The 19,798-nt window shown below is 44.9% G+C and overlaps 1 pseudogene across 1 annotated transcript in view; it reads right to left on the reverse strand.

Annotated features, from left to right (window-relative positions):
* The window catches only part of LOC147702791 (UDP-glucose 6-dehydrogenase-like), a 100,957-nt pseudogene extending 94,119 nt beyond the window's left edge, over nucleotides 1-6,838 (reverse strand). The window contains exon 1 of the transcript XR_015297546.1: nucleotides 6,582-6,838. The product of XR_015297546.1 is annotated as a UDP-glucose 6-dehydrogenase-like (transcript). The remainder of the gene's footprint in view (nucleotides 1-6,581) is intronic.
* Nucleotides 6,839-19,798: the final 12,960 nt, after the last annotated feature.

Raw genomic sequence — 19,798 nt, forward strand, 5'->3', positions numbered from 1 at the left:
TCACAGCGGTGTTTGACACCTTGTCCCCATCAATATTGATCTCTAGGCTCAGGGACATCGGAGTAGGGGGCTCGGCCCTTAGTTTACTCTCTTCCTTTCTCCATCATAGGGGGCAGAGAGTTAAAATGGGCAGCTTCCTCTCCGATTCTCAAGAAGTGCAATGTGGGGTTCCTCAGGGCTCTTCATTGAGTCCCTTACTATTTAACATTTACGTTACCCCACTTGCCAAGGTGATAAGATCCTTTGGTCTGGATGTGTTATCGTACGCAGATGACACCCAGATCCTGGTATCTATCACCCAGTCGGCCAGTGAGATTGCCCCTAAGTTTAGAGCCTGTATGGAAGCTGTCTCTACCTGGATGGTTCGTAATTTTTTAAAGCTTAATGGCGATAAGACCGAAATCACGGTCTTTGGTGGAAGCCAGGATCTTTGGACTAAGGATTGGTGGCCTCTGTCCCTGGGAGAATGTCCTCACCCTACTCCTGTTGCTAGGAACCTGGGTGTCCTAATTGACCCGGCCTTATCTCTTGACTCTCAGGTAAACAGGACGGTGTCAACTTGTTGCGACATCAGAATTCTCAGGAATATTGCCCCCCTAACTATCCCTGGCAGCTCGGAAACAAGCCACAGCTGCCTTGGTTTTATCGAGGCTTGATTATTGCAACGCCCTCTATGGTGGCATTAGCAAAGCCTCCATTTATCGTCTCCAAATGGTACAGAATGCCGCGGCCAGAATGGTCTTAACTCTCCCTAGGAGATCTTCTGCTACTATGGCGAGAAAAGACCTTCATTGGCTTCCGATCCCCTCTAGGATTGCCTTTAAACTCCTCTGCTTAGCTCATGGTGCATTTCACGGTGCAGGCTCAGAAGGTATCAGGGCCCTTCTGTGTGTGTATTCCCCTAACACAACCCCTCCGGTCTTCCTCTAAGAATATGCTTGTGGTTCCCAAGTTCAGAAAGGCAAAGTGGGGAGGCAGAGCTTTTTCTGTCTTAGCTGTCATAAACAAGCATTTGCAATGCAATAGGTCTCGCATTAGGAAAGTGTGAGCTATAGGTATTGTAAATGACACATTTTTTAAATATGTGTTATGTGTTGGCTTTGAACATATATAAATTAATAGCATTAATAGCATTGTTATTCACAAAGCCAATACACTTTCCTAATGCGAGTCCTATTGGCTATGGCAATGCTTGTTGGTAGCAAGCAAGGATAGTGCTGCTGCTGCAGTGCTGATTGATGATGTGGTGGTGTATTAGAGTGATGTGGTGGTGTCCCAGAGTGATGTGGTGGTGTCCCAGAGTGATGTGGTGGTGTCCCAGAGTGATGTGGTGGTATCCCGAGTGATGTGGTGGTATCCCGAGTGATGTGGTGGTGTTCCCAGAGTGATGTGGTGGTGTTCCCAGAGTGATGTGGTGGTGTCCCCGAGTGATGTGGTGGTGTCCCCGAGTGATGTGGTGGTGTCCTCGAGTGATGTGGTGTTGTTCCCAGAGTGATGTGGTGGTGTCCCCGAGTGATGTGGTGGTGTCCCCGAGTGATGTGGTGGTGTCCCCGAGTGATGTGGTGGTGTCCCCGAGTGATGTGGTGGAGTCCCCGAGGGAAGTGTTGGTATCCCCCAGTGATGTGGTGGTGTCCCCGAGTGATGTGGTGGTGTCCCCGAGTGATGTGGTGGTGTCCCCGAGTGATGTTGTGGTGTCCCCGAGTGATGTTGTGGTGTCCCCGAGTGATGTGGTGGTGTCCCCGAGTGATGTGGTGGTGTCCCCGAGTGATGTAGAGTTGTCCACGAGTGATGTGGTGGTGCCCCTGAGTGATGTGGTGGTGCCCCTGAGTGATGTGGTGGTGCCCCTGAGTGATGTGGTGGTGTCCCTGAGTGATGTGGTGGTGTCCCTGAGTAATGTGGTGGTGTCCCCGAGTAATGTGGTGGTGTCCCCGAGTGATGTGGTGGTGTCCCCGAGTGATGTGGTGGTGTCCCCAAGTGATGTGGTGGTGTCCCAGAGTGATGTGGTGGTGTCCCAGAGTGATGTGGTGGTGTCCCAGAGTGATGTGGTTGTGTTCCCGAGTGATGTGGTGGTGTTCCCCGAGTGATGTGGTGTTCCCCGAGTGATGTGGTGGTGCCCCCGAGTGATGTGGTGGTGTCCCCGAGTGATGTGGTGGTGTCCCTGAGTGATGTGGTGGTGTCCCCGAGTGATGTGGTGGTTTTCTCGAGTGATGTGGTGGTGCTCCCGAGTGATGTGGTGGTGTCCCCGAGTGATGTAGTGGTGTTCTCGAGTGATGTGGTGGTGTTCCCGAGTGATGTGGTGATGTTCCCAAGTGACGTGGTGGTGTCCCCAAGTGACGTGGTGGTGTCCCCGAGTGACGTGGTGGTGTCCCCGAGTGACGTGGTGGAGGGTGGAGTTGGAGGTGGAGGTGGAGTTGGAGGGTGGAGTTGGAGGGTGGAGTTGGAGGGTGGAGTTGGAGGGTGGAGTTGGAGGGTGGAGTTGAAGCGTGGAGTTGAAGGGTGGAGTTGGAGGGTGGAGTTGGAGTCGGAGGATGGAGTTGGAGGATGGAGTTGGAGGGTGCAGTTGGAGGGTGGAGTTGGAGGGTCTGGCAGAGGAGGATACATTAACAATATACATGCTGGAGTGAGAGGCATAGGGAGCTAACAGCATAGTATTGTTAGGTTTGGAATCATGTCAGCAGCGAATAGTAGCGGAAACAAAGGTCAGGCCAAAAATGTAGCGCTGGGCCACTGAAAAAACGTTCACCTCTTGCACAAAATAATAGTAAAACAAACGCATCACCTAGAAGTCTAGGTTAAATTTAGTGTCCCAGCTAGAATATTTTAAATCCTTCTGAAAAAATATTGTTGTCTGTATACAATATATCCACAAATCATACACCTGGAGTAAGAGGGCAACTGTTGATGACATTTTTGAGACTCCAGTACAGCCCGAGTGGCTCTCGGCGGCCGATAGTGTTTAAAAATGCTATAAAACAAAATATATATATATATATATATATATATATATATATATATATATAGTGTATCCAAACACATTTGCATTCTGAGGTGGTTTAAAATATGTTTGGAGTCAGATTACCAGAGGCTGGCAGAGCTGCGGTCTCCGGTTTAAACCTGTCCTGGAGGTCGCCACAAATATTTACATACAGGTCTCTTATTTGTTGTGTTTTCCAAGGCAAACGTGGTGAATCTAGACTTACCATTGGCAGTGTACATTCCCACACCGTCCCCACATAAATAAATGTAAACGATTTTAACATAAGCCTTTCACCAGTCCAAACGTTTAACATTGAAGTAAGGACACTGCAGGCCTAAAATAGGGTAACGTAGAGAGCGCTACTACAGGCAAACTCCATACAGGCTTGGCATTCAGGACGGACACAGCAGGAAACGAGGAGGGACTATGGGGAAGTACCAAAACATGCTAAACAAGCTTTCGGCATTGCTGGTGGGGGTGGGGGGGCGGGGGACCAGCAGTAGCCTTTGATGTGGTGAGAAGAAAAAGTGTAAGTGAGAAATGGCAGAGGGAAAAAGAGCCACTGCGAACAAGAAGTAGGTAGTGAGTGCTCAATGAGAGTAAAGAAGAGACAGAGCAAATGTAAATAAAGAAACTTTGAGTAAGGGGGTGAGTGCTGTCATTTATATAACGTCCATCACAGAGTCAAAGCTCTTTTGACCCGAAATATGCAAACATATCAACAGTTGAAGATGAAATATGTCCGAGAACAGACATAGAAAGAAGGAGAAAGAGATTTCGGCATTGCTGGGGGGGGGGGGGGAGCAGGAGTAGCCTTTGATGTGGTGAGAAGAAAGAGTGTAAGTGAGAAATGGCAGAGGGAAAAAGAGCCACTGCGAACAAGAAGTAGGTAGTGAGTGCGCAATGAGAGTAAAGAAGAGACAGAGCAAATGTAAATAAAGAAACTTTGGGTAAGGGGGTGAGTGCTGTCATTTATATAGCGTCCATCACAGAGTTGAAGCCTGGTGGGGGGGCGGGATGCGAGTGAGTGGGAGGGAACGGGCCAAGCGTGTGCTGGAGAAGTGCCACGGTTGCATGCATCACAGAGTCGAAGCCTGGGGGGGGGGGGGGGGGATGCGAGCGAGTGGGAGGGAACAGGCCAAGCGCGCGCTGGAGAAGTGTCACGGTTGAAAAGTTAACATGCATTGTAGGAAATCTGGCTGGTTCAAGAGACTTTGGTTCAGATGTAATAGGTTTCGAGTAATTAAAGTTACTCGACCTAAAAACATTGCTTTTCAGCTCCTAAAAATCTAGAGGTCAAACGATGTCCTTTGTCAGTTGTAACCTGCCCTTCGTGTCTATTTAGGTTTGGCTTGAAACGCACCTGCCTGCAGAACATATTACTACCTATTTTTTAAAATACACATAGAATGGACGTTGGCTCCGCCCAAACGAAAATGACGTTCCCACCTGATATATTGGCAGTATGGTGTATCCCTCCACCTCCCATGCAGTTCTGGAATCGATGGAACTATTTTACATGTCAAATGTACCCATGTTTGTTCACGTTCAATCCTTCACTTCATAGATGCACTGGATACAGAAAACTGTTCTTGTTTATTTCACCACTGCAGCAGTGTTTAAAAGGGCCATCCATGAAGTGATGTCACAGAACATCTCGTAAACCAAGCTGACATCATCAAGAACAGCAACATTCTCGAACACTTATTCCTGGTGATCGTTAGAGATGCAGGACTGGGTGAAGAGAACAGTTTTCCCCTAAACTGCAAAGCCTCTACAGTTTTAGTCAGGATTCTAAACCCAACCTAGACGTAGCAGCTTTGCCACTGCTTGTTTCTCTTTGCACTGAGGTATTTGCAGTTTTTCTTTTCACATGAAAACATGCAGGGCGACATTCACTTATGTGCAAAAATAAAATGCCTTCTACGTCAAATGGTCGTCCCTCTTTTAGCACCTCGTCAAAGGCAGTAAGCACTATATCAATATAATTTACAATTTCAAGATAGCGGAGTGCACTCGGTTGTTATTTTTACAACCTTACAGCTTGTTGCTGCATTTCACCCCCATGCCGTGCAGATGCTTACTTGCCATTGTGGTCCTGGGGTGTCCATGTGTTGAGGGGTGCACCTGTGGTCCATATCAGGAACGCTCCGTGGGCCTTGCTGAATAGGGCTGGGTCCCTTCCAAAATCCATGCCCTTAGAAATGAGAGCCCTATTGTTCCCAAAAGTAAACACACGCAGTGGTCTGCCAAGGGCGGGCCTGAGACTTTCCACAAGCCCCCTCCACACACCCAGCTCACTCCCTCCATCCCAAGGCCTCGTCGCCACGTTGAGTTAAAGAGATCTGTTCAATTCCCTGCATTGGCTGCTAGCTGTGCTCGTGTGGGACGAGAGGGAGTAGACACTCCCATTATGGACGGTAATAGCAGCCGGCGCAGCTGCTAGACCCCATCAGCAGGGCAGATATACTTTTAATGGGGGAAGGTACTAGCATCCCTTAGCAGAACTGTTATACTTTTAATATATTAAGAAAGTACCAGCACTCCACACATAGCATGGCTACTGAACTTGGCAAAGGGAGAGTATCCGCATTTCTCAGCAGGACTGCTGTACTCTCAATGCGAGAGTATCACAGCTGCTCAGCAGCAGTATCATACTTCTAACAGGAGAGCATCCGCACTCCTGGGCTGAGGTGCCATTCTCCTACTGGGTCGGTACCAATGCTGTTTAGTAGGGGTGAACGCTTGTACGGGGCAATACCAGAGGTCTAGACGGTTACAAGGACAGTACCAGTGCGCCTGGGGCAGGGATTCCAGTCCTAAATAGTAACAGTGTTTTTCAGCCGGGGTAATACACTCACCGGTATCCAGAAACAGGCACCTCTCAAAAGAGCTGCTTTTATTCTTTTTATACAGAAATGACTGGCAACTCAAATGCCTCTCACAATTTCAAAACGGGCACACTGCCAACACATAGTCCCCCCTGCCGCGGGTCAGCGGAGGGTTCAGTCCCTGTTCCTGGCCAACATCTTGTTTCCATCAGGCCCCTCGGCATTCCCGAGCGAGCAGCAATAATGAGCATTTAAAGTTCCAGGAACGCACCCCTCCTGCAGCCCCTTCTACCGCTGTGGCGTCAGAGAAAAGCAGCACTGTGGAGAGATTGCGCAATCCCTCTGACAGGATGAATGTATGACTGAGGGGGCCGCTCAGCACGGGGCCCAGGGAAGGAGCTGCGAGGTGAGGGCAAGGCGAGCTTGAAATCAATAAAAAACCTGCACCACTTTAAAATCACTTTACAGAACGCATTACGTATATTCGTTTTTGTTGCATTTCTGAGAACAAACGTCTCACATTTGTATAAAGTTGTTGCGAGGACTGTTAGCAAGACATCCCTCCTAACACACATGCTCCCGATTACTGTTTATCGTCCCACAACATACATTGTTCCCGAATTAATATATTAAACTAAGAAACGAACTAATACGAGTGCACTGGAAACAGTGCTTCTTTTGACAAGCCTCCACATCTGTCTGGTGAGAGCCCCCTGCCTCCTCCTACCCCTCAGGCTCGGGGAGGGCTTGTTGAGAGGGGACTCTGTTCCTACCTTATGTGATGGAGCTCCGTGCAGGGACGCAGCAGCCCCCACTCCACGGAGAAGTCCCAGGGACCTAGGCTCGCTCGTCGGCGGTCCTTCGGGAAGTCTGGGAGGGTCTCCTCAGTGCCGGCAGCTCAGCAGCACCTCAGGGGACGGCTGGACCCGGCCTGTGCCCGGCAGCTGAGCGCGGCGCCCGGATATCTGCACCGCAGCACTGTCTTCCAGCTGTCAGCCGGCGCAATAATAACCTTCTTTTCCAAGACTCGCGCGCTGCCCTCCCCAGGTGAACCGATCGGAGGCTGGCTTTTAAATGCCTCCCTCCCCGAACACACCCACCTAGCCATGCCATTGGCATGAAGCAAGAATCGGGAAATGATGCCAGCGAAGCCCCCCTCCCCCGGACACCCCCTTCCACGTCCCAAAGTGGCCCCAGGCAGCCGGGCTCATTGTGCGCCCTGCTACTCTTTAACATAAAGTAAACTTTTTTTATCCTCTGGAAGTCAAGGACTTTAAAACCCATTCAGGCAAATCTGCGTGGACTATTGTCTGACAAGATCCAAGACCAATTAACATCAACCTTGATCACCCAAAACAATCCTCTAGTCTTCAATTACTAGCAGCTAGGCCTCCCCCATACATTGTAGAAAGCTGTACATCCTCGCTTTCAGGCCAGCATACAATACATACACATATCTGATGGCGATGGGCTTTTTCCCGTTTGCTAACACACTCCAACGTGAAATTTCAGCACCATTACATTCAGACTTAAAAGCACATAAAGGCCATGAGGAATGTCTAGGCATAGATTGCTGAGCGAAACATGCTTGCTGTAATCTTCTAAATACTATAGTAAGAGCACTTCTTTAGTAACTTCATCTTTCCTTGGATCTGTATTGGATAAGCACTTACACAGTGGACTCAAATATCTTATCAGGCTTGGTGGTATGCTGTTTGCTATAATCACAGGTTAGATACAACTTTTGTCTACGCCTTGGCTTTAGCTGCCAAGCGAAAAGAATTGTGGAGTCCAGTTACACTATTTTTTGATTTAAGTGCTCAGAGTTCTCTGCCTTTGTCCCCGTTACAACAAGAAGTTCCTAAACCTCCATGAATTCCTGTATTTTGTTAAACATATTAATATTATTTTCGCTTTTCTTGTAATTACAATGTATATTTAGTATATCTTTTATTACCTTATATCATACCAGTTGCCAATTTTGCTTATATTTAGTCTCAATTTTTTTATGTTTCTTTTTGTAGCTTATATTAATATCTTTAATTACCTTGATGTATACTTTTGATTGTTATTTTCTTTGTCTTACTTTGTAAGCTTATCTCATATTCTTTCAATACAATTTTTCTGAACTTAAAATAAACCATAGGTCATCAACCTGTAACTAGTAAGTAACCTATGACCTGGACAGCTCCTGCTTTACTGGTCTTTCAGAGGCAAAGATCTTTCGGTGCCTCCCTATGTTTGGGGAAAATAGTGATGTCTTCACTGAGAGAGGCGTCATACAAAGCCCACACTGTGGAAGCCACAAAGAAACGGACCTCTAATTATGGCTAAGTAAAAGGAGGGAGGAGGGCGATTCAGGAGGGATTTCCTAGACAAAAATCACTTGCCATAACTCTTTTGCTAATCTGGTGGGCAACAAGGGCGCATGGTGGGGCGATCCTAGGTTGCGACAGGTGCCTGGGAATAACCTATATGATGGTAACTTCTTGACTGACTTAGATACCAAAGCCGTGGACTCCTGGTCTGCACTTACTCTATGCTCATACTGCATAGGAGGCACCAGTATGTCATCAACACTAGCTGCTGTCTTGATAACATGGTGTTCCGCCTAGGCCTGTCAATCAGAAAAGGTCACTGGTTGTGCTGCACGGTGTAGGCCCATGGTGATGTAAAAGTTTGAGCATATTATTTTGCACAAGAAGGTGAACTTTCCTGTACAAAACCTATGCGAGACTCACGTACATACCTTAGAGCTATGGCACTAAGGTGTGTGCATGGCTCTTGGAAGCTGAAATCAGCACCAGCGCTAGGGAGAGGGAAGGAGATAGACAATTCTGTGTGAATGTGTCACTCAGATGCTCCCTCCCTGTCACGCAGCGCAGGGCATCATCTTTGGGTGCTGTGTTGCGTTGCCTGCCGGCTTTCAGACGCTGAGCCAAGGTATTTTGCTCTGGAAAGGTCCCATTTTTTTGTGCGCAAACACCACTTTGTGCTCCTCTGCACTACTTGTCATAAAGGGGGCACTATGTGGGTGTGGAATAGGCGATCACTACAAACACCCACGTTTTTGACCTAAAGCCTGGTCTACTACGATAGACCAGGCTTTGCTTAGAAAAATTATGCTTCATTGGAGCAGGTGCTAACTCAGAGAAATTATTTTATTTCCTCAAACATTCTGCACATTGCATAAGGGATGCGCTGCTCAGCACATATCAAATCTGAGGAATGTATCAGACTTTTCTACACATGGAATTTTGTACTGGAAGGGTATGTTTCCAGTACAAGTCTTATTCTAGAACTCAGGCAGACACCTCTGAAACTTAGTGCAAAGATTGTGTAAGGCGCTAGGCAACCTGTTTGTTGACAGCGCAGGGGATGGCAGAAGCCGCCTTTTCCAAGGCCTAAACTTACCTTACTTAACTTAATGTATTTCATTTGAGTTCAGGGGAATAGTGAGGTAATATCAGTGAGGTAATCGTTGAGGTGAAGTTCAGAAGCTACTGGTATGCGGAGGGCGATGAAAGTGATTATATGGAGGTACCACTGAAGAAATACCAATGCAAACACCTAACTTTGAAAGTTCTCCGCAAGACCCTAAAGGACAAAACGAATAAAACTCATATGCATGGTTCACCAATTTTTTGTGGAAAGAGGTTTGGGGTACCTGAAAAAAGTAGCTGGTGGGTATCAAAGCCTCCTACAACTTACTATGGCTTTGTGAACTTCCCAGTCTAGAGAGCACATCCACAGAGTTAGACTGGCCTATAGGGCAGCCTGTCAGCGCCAGAAGGGCTGGTATGACAGGTCAGTGTGTGGGTCAGTTAGTTGGCTGTTTGTGGGCCTTTTTTTAGGGTCTGGTGAGACAATTGTTACAGTTGAATTTCAAAATATGCCATAAGCCTTCCCAGCAGAAAGCATAAATCCATTCGGTCTCCCATATGTTGAAAAACAGCTATAAAGCTTGTCTTTACAAGTTTAAAACTACCCCTATTTTCAAACATGGTCCACTTTTTTTTAGGTCTTGCATAGGCAGCGCATGCGCTGTCTCTATGAGACATGCGGTCTTCAATATGTGGGGTTACATTCCGCCCCTTGGTGCCGATTGGTTCACTTTTGTGATGTTCATAAAAACGTGCTTTTGATTGGTCTACCGGCATTATCTATCACACCTTGTTGTGTTCTGCCCCCGCCCCCTTGAATATTGGCCTATTATGACTATCCTTTCTCTCAAGGCTTTTTCCTTTTCTGTTTGCGCACTCTGTTGTTATTAGCAGCCTGTACATTGTTTGTTAAGATTCTGCCGCCACTTAACATCCTTGTGCTGGCCCCCCTATCCTCCCACAACACTGCTTTTTTGTTTGTTTTTTGCACCTTTGCCACCACTTGATCTCCCCATGCCGCCCCACCCATCCTCACCCTTCCCACAACACTGCTTTTTCATTTCTTTTTTTGCAGTGTTATATAGCATGAATTCAACCCGTAGGGATCAGAGCACTTTTCGTTACCTCCAGTTGCATTACAGACAGACACATTCAATTTTCAGTCATGGGAAGATTAAATGATTTGCGCATAATCACAGAATGTGTGAGCTGATTCAGAGACTTAAACATGGTTCCCCAGCTTCAAGGTCGGCTTCTCTGCCCGTTACGTCACATCCAACTGCTTCCCCGACCTCTCCTGTTCCTCCCTCTTTCCTCCTCCTCATGTAGTCACTCCTTCTAGACATGCCTCGCTCATGATTTGCCAGTGGTTGTTGGTATTTGGCACACAACTGACACAAAGTAAAAGAAAAAGTTTTCCCTTTGGTTTCAATCTATATGAAGGCCAATAGCACTTCACAGTTATCATTCACATCCAACACACCTCTCGTGCCATTTCCAGCCTATTAAAGCACTTATAAAGAAAAAACGCTGCTATTTTTATATAAAACACAGAATTTATTTTTCATTAAAAATAAATCTCCTAGCACAAAATTTCATTATAAATTCTAAAACAATTGCATAAGAACACTTACATAAAACGGGATCATATCATTTGGTTACAAATCAATCAGGAGAAAAACATAGACAACTTTGTCTTGTAGATGTTAATTTGGATTTTCTTTGCACAACAGAGGGCATAGATCTTAATTCCCTGTCACCAGAACACTGTTGAGCCTTCCAAATTTAACAAAAAATAAAGCGTTGACGCATTCCAGTAGTGTCTTTTCGATAAAACCACCTTCATCAGGACAAAAGTAATTTGTTTCTCCTTACAAATGGTTTTAATTTCACCTAATACAAGATAAAAGCAAAACATTCTTTTGAATAACTATCTTTTCTACAAAATCTTTTTGTGCAAAACTACCTCGCAATTTAAATTCATAAAATAATGAACAATGAAGGAATTAAAAACAATAATCAATGAAATAATCAAATAGCTGCACCACAATCAATTCACTATCCATACATTAAACCAATAATCACAACACCACATAATGGTTATAAAAAGATACTCAATGCGCTATAAATACATGTTGTATCACATCCATGAAGTCATGACATCATATTCTTTCTAATATTCTTTGTAAGTGCTCCCTGCGCACGCTGACACTACAACACTGACCCTGCTAGACAGCTTACTATACTACCAAATTTGTGAGACTTGCAGGACCATAAATAGCTCATTTCCTACCCCTCCACCAGTCAATGCAGTACTTGAATATATTCATACCTCTACATCGCCTCGTAAATTCAATTCATCACAAGGCTCTATTTGACTTTAGCAGACTCCCCAATTGACACTGAACGTGCATGCTGTGCCTGGTTGGCAGATCTGACAAATGGGCCATCACCAGAACAGTGGCAATACTGCTGCACTCTGACTGAAAAACTCTCCACTAACTATAGGCTGAGGCTGATACACCTCAAATTCCGACACAGGTTATATCGTACCCTACGGCCCTCAACAAAATGGGTTTAACTTCAGGCGCAAGGTGTACACGGTGTTGCGCTCCAGACACTACTTTTATACACTTGGCTTGGACATGCTCAAAAGTTGCCAGCTACTGGTGTGCAGTGTGCGTGATCATCAGCACTATCACCTTTGACCGCATCACAACAGATCCGCTCATGTGCCTACTTGGGTATGTTAAAGAGGTCCCCGATGCTAGTGGCTGATTAGTGGCCATGTTACTGGTTTTGGCCAGATGCAGGGTGGTGATCCACTGGGGGCATAAACCGGCGCCATCGACTAAGACTTGTCTGACTGAATATTGGTATCTTATGCCTCTTGCGAGCCGACCACATGACATTTAGGGCCCTCTGATCACATAACTCCATCGCCTAGACCACACGGCGATCCCACACTACCCGGGGGAAGGATTCCAACACGCACCACCTGGAACCATATATCATATACATGGACCCGCCTCCATTATACTCACATAGCATGTTTAGTGGATTGTTACTACATACCCCTGCTGGGCCGTTGTTCTCAATGTAAATTACCAATGTACCTGTACAGATAATAAGTAGTGTGCGCAGGAAAGAATAGAATGTCCAGAGATTAGCCGTAGAATTTTCAATGTTCTTTATTGGTCAAGTTTGATTCAAAAAGGTTCAGCCAACACGTTTCGTTCTGAAAGAGAACTTCGTCAGGGCTTCTCAGGGTAATACCCCCGCTGAAGGAAAGATAACGTCAGATTGTATACGTCATAGAAATTCACAGTGAGCACAGTGGCACTATAGGACGGTTGATGTCTGGGTTTGATGCGCGGGACAACACAGCAGAGAAAACTGGTAGAGAGGTGCAGGAACTTTAGTCCACCGTCATCTTTGCTTTGTTGCTTACCAATGTACCTGTGCCAAGATGTACTAATCGAATGCTTGTACTTAAACGTGCTTAAAGTTCAATAAAAAGTTTTAAAACATTTTTTTTAAAGCAACTAGTTTTACTTCTTTAGGCACAGAGTATTGGAATTCCTAGAACCCTGTCTGAGGATCTCTCATCTGCTGGAGGTATTTACAAAGCAGAGCCCACCCTAGTCCCACTAAACAGTAGAGAGACAGTGATTAGTACTTTAGAATGATTGGTTTATTATGCACAATCATTTCTAAAACATAAGTATCAGATTTATGGTAATTATTACTAAATTTTCAGCATTCGTCTCTAAAACCATAGCCAAGCCTTATCACACATTCATGTTCCAATTAGTCTAGAATATCTATCTGTTATTTAAAAGTATCATCAGCGATATAAATACTTGGCTGTATCACTGAAATATTGTAGAGCACGCTAAGTCATGTTAGTTTCCCCACATACCTTACTTTGCCAAGTCATGTTAGTTTCCCCACATACTTTACTTCTCTGCTGGGCCTGCAGTTGGAAAGCGATCGTTCAGGCTGTCGCCTTCAGTGTCTGGTCCGTCTGTCTATCCCCTCCTTCTTCGGGCTTCTCTTTATGCATTAGCTTCCACTGATTTCCTGGAGAGCAGGCACTCGTCCTCAGTACATTTGCTGATCCTTCTGTATGCAAACCATGCTGTCTTGCAGAAGTGCATGGATGGCAACTATGTGACAACTACAGTTCCTTGCAAACTAATTCTGCACGAGGTAAGATAGCCTTATGGCTGCACGCACTGCATGCAGTGCAGAGAGACGGAAAATTCCTTCTCGCTCTTGTTTACCGGAGCGCTGTTAAATTGGAGTTTTAAAAGAAAACATGGTGAATATTCACACATTTGTTAACATCAGAATTAAAAACAAATTGTTTTCGAAGCCCTCATCCTAATACGCACATATTTATTTGTGTGCCCATACTGGCATACAATTGGCTATGGCTTGTATTTAACATGCATGTATTACCAAGAATGCCAGCCAAACACAATAGTGTTGGCACCAGGGCTCTTTTTCATCAGGCTGTTAAAGCGCGTCCCTGTGCCCTCTTTCCATTCCTCCACTCTTAGTCCTACCTCACTCTCTGGGGCAACACACTGTGTACTCCAGACCAAGGAACGGCTAAAATTAGCACCTCCTCTCCATGTGCATATTAACAAACAATTTGTTGTAATGCAAATAGAGCCCTGAGACACGGATGTGGGTCCGGATGGAAGGGCGCATGAGCCCTGCAGGAGAGTTGACACCCAATGATGCTGCAGCTCAACATTTACAGTCACTGGCAGTGTGTCTGCTGCTATTGCACAGAGGTCTACAGAGGTCTTAGGTAGGTCAGGAAAGACCCAGGCCCAAGCTCAGAGCAGTGTCAAAGGCCTCATTATCAACTTCTGTGTCCCAGGGGTAACTTCAGGGGCATAGAAGGAAGTCTAAACTAGTTATTGGCCCTCTTCACCTCCACACTCGTTCAGAATGATTGTTGACCTAAATGCCTGTGGGCCAGATGCTGTTTCCATGCTCATCTGCTGTAATACCTAAATTATCTTTCTGTGGTCTTCTAAATTGCCTGGTTCATCTCTCTGTATTCATCTAGGCGGGCTGTGTGCTTTTTCTTCTAAATTATCTCTGTCTTCTTGTGAATTATTAGGGTCCTTTCTCTTTATTCATCTGTTCAGGACTCTCTGCTTATGCACGAAATATTCTGTTTCTGATTGGCTGATTCGGTAATGTCTGAGTCCTTTCTCTGTGACATGTACTCATGTGCCTGACCTGGATTCTTTGTGTATACTTGCCTGTGTGGACTGCCTGCTGCCTCTTCTGACCCTCATTTCTGTGTCTCACTGTGATAGTCAACAATCACGAGCACAGAGTCTGGAGTTTGAAGTGTGAGGGGTTTTATTAGTGTGTGTGTGTGCGCGCATGCATGTGTGAATATGTATGTATACACACACACACACTTGTCCAGTATGTGTGTGTATGTATATATATATATATATATATATATATATATATATATATATATATATATATATATATCTTCGACCAAAACTCCTCACCATTTGTTCACCGTTCAACCAGAGTTTCCACAGCACCAGAGAGAGTCCACTGGTAATTAAATCCAAAGTGCTTTATTTAGTACACTATACACACCATGCACACCACACATATGTGTGTGTGTGTGTGTGTATGTATATATATATAACCATAGCACAATGTTGTTGCATATGACAAAGAAATGCTTAACTAACAACACATTTCTGTTCAACAATGAGGTTTACAAACAGATACGGGGTGTCGCCATGGGGGTCATGTTTCTCCCCCAGCTACGCGGGGCTCCACGTAGGCTGGTGGGAGGAGCATGTCCTCAGGGTGGAACACGAGGCTTTTTGGACCAACAATGTGGTTAAATATTGGCGATATATAGATGATATTTGTATCATTTGGAGAGGGTCTATGATATTGGCTGAAATGTTTGTGAAAACAATTAATGTGAATCAGTTAAATCTAAAATTCACAGCAGATATCAGTAGCACTTGAGCTAGTTTTCTGGATGTACAAATCAACATCATTGATGATAAGATTGTCACTAGCCTTTTCAGGAAAGCTACTGTGGGGAATTCAATCCTCCACGCGGCTAGTTTTCATCCTCAGCACACCATCAGGAGCATCCCCTATGGTGAGTTCCTTTGTATCCATAGGACATGTAGTTGCCCAGACCTGAGAGACAAGTGCCAGCAAGAGGCTATAAACAGATTAATTAGCCGTGGATACAAGCCAGCGTTACTAGAAACAGCTATGAGGAAAGCAAACCAACTCAATAGAAATGATCTGCTTAACCCGAGAAGGGGGTTTGACAATAATACCACACAGACAGATGACAGTAGTACCCTAAGACTAATCACGGGGTACAGTCGCCAAGCAAAAGATGTCACAAAGATCATTAAACAACAATGGCCCATCATATTGACAGACCAAGTCCTCGAAGACATTTTGCCTAAAACACCAACCGTCACATTCAGACGGGCACATGCAATGAGGAACGATCTGGTAACCAATAGCCCTGAGAACATCAAGACCAACAACTGGTTATCCCCACGCAATGGGTTTTTTCGCTGCACCTCATGTCGAACGTGCAAGTTCGGAGTTAATACTAGATTCTATGAGACTCCGTTTGAGCCCAACCCCATTCCTTTACGTGACCATTATACTTGCCGCACCGAATTGGCAGTCTATGTCCTCACTTGTAGCTGAAATTTACAATACGTTGGCAGCACGAAGCTACCGGTGCACCAGCGTATTCTGCAGCATTTACGAGCAATCCTACATGCAGACCAGAGCTACCCGGTAGCCCGGCATTTTCAGGCTGCGCATAATAAAAACTTGGCAGACCTAAAATATTTTGTAATCGATGCAGTAGTGACCAACAAAAAAACGGCTGCGGCAACTTGAGTCACGTTATATAGTATTGCTTAATAGCAAGAGTCCGGCGGGACTTAATATGGGGGAAGATCTTCACAACTTCTTATGAGCAGTGCACAATATTAAAACCCCATCAGAACACTATGTTTTCCATAGTATATTACAGGTTGACACTATTTTAGAGTCACATAGTGGCCTGTCTGAAATTGCAATTGATAAAGACTAATGAGATAACTATTTTCTACCTTTTTCCTCTCCCCCCCAAGTCGTAACAGTTATTCTTTTTTGCACATTAGTGAGCACGAGCACTTTGGCACAATGAACATTATATATAAAAAAGAAAAAAATCTTTTTATATCTTTTTCTCTTACACCAGTTTACTCACTTTATAAGCACTCGGTTAGCTTTAGCACACAATGTCAATAAGCCCCACTTTGAGCAAAAATGGTGATATTGGATAATATGAGGGTACCATGCAATTACCAAATAGGACATCAAGTGCTGTCTATGGATGTTTATAAGAAAAGTAGAATATCTGTTTGTATTTGTTGTTGTGTATGCATTGTATATAGGTGGCATTGATTTAGTTATTTATCTTTGCTTACGATTGGCATAATGTGGTTTTTAATGAGAAAAAAATCTGAGGAATGTAATTATACATTTGCATATGCATAAAATTTGCACACATGACAACTTTTGCTCATTTGCACATATTACAAACAATGCGTATTTTGCACAAATTATAACTACTGCGTATTTGCACATTTTATAAATATGAATTATGAATGCTGCTCAGAGCAAACATGGCCATTTGTACGACAGATGCTTAGTTTACCATAGACAGAAAGGAGGCATTTCATTCTGGCCCCGTAACATTGTAAAAATACAATATAGGTATGTTGCATGGTACCATATTGCTGGATATCTTGTGTTGGACTAAGGGAGGGCATTAAAGTTAACCATCGTATTTCTTTTAATAGCAGCACAGTTTAATTGCATTTGTGCAGCAATAATGACAGACTTTGTTAAGAGTGTCTTAAACTGTGATCAGTATTTGTATCTGTACTGATAAGAAAGTATAACATAAGGATGGTTGTTGTTTATTGAACCCTGGGGCTATACTATTTGTCCATGTTACAAGATGGCGCCCATTTTCTCGACCTGATAGCAATGTTAATATCATGTTAGTCCTTTCACTATTTTCATCACCCTTGCCGTTTTGGCGCGTAACAGCGCAGTTGTGGTTAATTTAAAAATGTGCTGAAGCTAGTTGTCATTTGTCAGTGAGCAAGGGCACGGACGTGCCCGAAACGCGTCTGATGGCAGCTTTTTATCCACATGTTGTAAAATAAATACCAGCAGTTAAAGCATCGATTTCGCCTTGGAGTGCTGATTTTGTAGTCTGCGTACCCTTCAGTGCACGAAGCACTTTGGTGACGGGTTGGATTGGTATATGTATGTATGTATATGTATGTATATGTATATGTATATATATATACACACACACACAGTTTAGGTTCTTACTTGCAAAACTTGAGCCTGTCTGTCTCCAAGGAGATTCTGAATTGAGGAGTAGCCCCCAGCCCCCTGCCCAGCAGCCTGAGCTTGCTGATTGGTTCTCTAGCTCCCAAGCAACCCTGAGCCCTCCTCTCACACTTGGCCAGGCCCTTTAAGGTTTGCTGGGTAAACCCCAAGACAATCACCTCCATTTTATGAACTGCACCTTCCCTGTGCCCAACATTGCAGTGAACCAAGGACCAGGTGTGGTGAGGAGACAGACTTAGTGCTATTTCCTTACATTTTAAAAGCTATTTCCCTCTACCCCTGACTGTCTCATTTGACCTGTTTTGTTTGTGGTCTTGAGAAGTAAAGAAGGAAGTTTTACCTACCTGTGACTGTCTCAATTTACCTTTTGTATTGTGGGCTTTGTAGTTCAAAATCTACTGTTTAACCCCTTGCCTGCGGTTGGAATTCCGCTCCCGTCCGGCACATTCCGATCGCGGGCGTGGTCGTGACGGCTCCCGGCCGTCATCAGCACACAAGCACTGTGTGCCATGACGGATGGGAGCCGTCACCAGCATGCAAGGGGTTAACCTGCCTGTAACTGCCTCAATTTCACTTGTTTGTTTGTGGGCTTTGTAGCTGAAAATTTGCTGTGTTTATCTGCCTGTGCCAGTTTAATTTTTTAGGTCTCGCCTATGCAGTGCACATGTGCTGCTTAGGAGACCTTTAGCCGTTGCTCTGCTCTTTTTGGAAGCACATACCCGTGCTTGTGGTGGCATCCAACTTGCGGGAATGAGCAGTGGCGTGCAACAAGCATGAACATGTGCTTCCAAAAAGAGCAGACTGCTCTCCCCAGTGCACGTGCGCTGGCACCACTCGCAGGCTCACATCCTGCTACCCCTCTCTCTCTCTCAATTAACTTTCGCAGCCGCAGGGACGAGCTTATGTTTCAGTGCTTTGTTTCATGCTAACTTTCGCTGTGAAAGGCTTTCTTCCACCCCACATACAGAGTTCCAAATAACCTCAGCCAACTAGCCAATCAGAGAGGAAGTTGAACCCTAGGAATGCTGGGAGCTGTAGGTTAAATACAATGGTTTTACACTTATTTGACGACTGTCCACTGGAAATATTTTCTTTGCTGGATTTTGGAGATGACATTGGATATTGCGGGGCTCACAAAGAAGTACATCAAATCCGGACGATGAATCATTAGCCGACTGAATACAGAGACGAGGTGTGTACTCACAGACTGAGCAAAAATCGAGATTGCTCTTTGAAAATAGCTGCACAGAGACTCTCAGTAGTCACGCGTGAACCAGGAGCTGTTTCTTTCCTGTGGAAGCAGCTGCTCACCAAGCATTTGTACACATGCAGTAGAGAGTGGGTCTAAACCATGTATGTCGAGTCACAATGTCTTCTTGAGTAACCTGCTGACAGGTGTAGGAGATCTAAGTTTTCAGTGTGGAAGTTGCTTCAAACATTTGCCCATGTGGGTTTGATCAAGTACGAGTTGCCGGGTATTCACCCTGGAGATATGTGTCACGAGGAACAGGGCCTGAAGCTTCTGGATGGAGCATCCTTTCAGCTGCAGAACTAGGCACTGCATTAAAAATGGGCACCTGCATGAAGACAGATCATGAGACTGGTCCAGCCTATGACAGCGCTCATAAGTTTCCGGGTAACTCATTCAGTACCGTTTATTTAAAGTTTTCATTTTGGGATTTGTAGTCTTCACTTGATAATGGGATTGCATTAGTACAAACAGCAGAATGCAAAGAGAAAGTCCTGATCTGGATTTATTACTGGTGTAAAAAGAGGGAAGCTTGCCAGTTCCACCTTGGTTCTACATCTTCACATGCTTCTGTGAATGACCACCTCCAGGGTTGAAGGTCACAGTGGACAGGCAGCTGGTAACTGGCTGAGAGTTGAAGATGAGCGGCTGCCTGGTTCATTTCATAATAGTCTCGTCGGTATCCCCGAGCAGCCTGTGTACTGAAACATTTTACTGCGTGGCTATAGATATTAGAACGGTGAAACTAAATAAGCCACCCTAATTGCCTTCTGAGACGTATATTGTCTGCACTATGCCATCGAAAGTGTTGAACTGTTTTGTTTTTTTTTGTAATCAAAAATTGCGTTTTTAGTAAGTGTAAATCAATAACACAGCACACACGTAGCTGCGTAGTCGTGGA

Source organism: Lissotriton vulgaris, chromosome 7 (genome assembly GCF_964263255.1).
Source record: "Lissotriton vulgaris chromosome 7, aLisVul1.2, whole genome shotgun sequence".
Taxonomy (NCBI): domain Eukaryota; kingdom Metazoa; phylum Chordata; class Amphibia; order Caudata; family Salamandridae; genus Lissotriton; species Lissotriton vulgaris.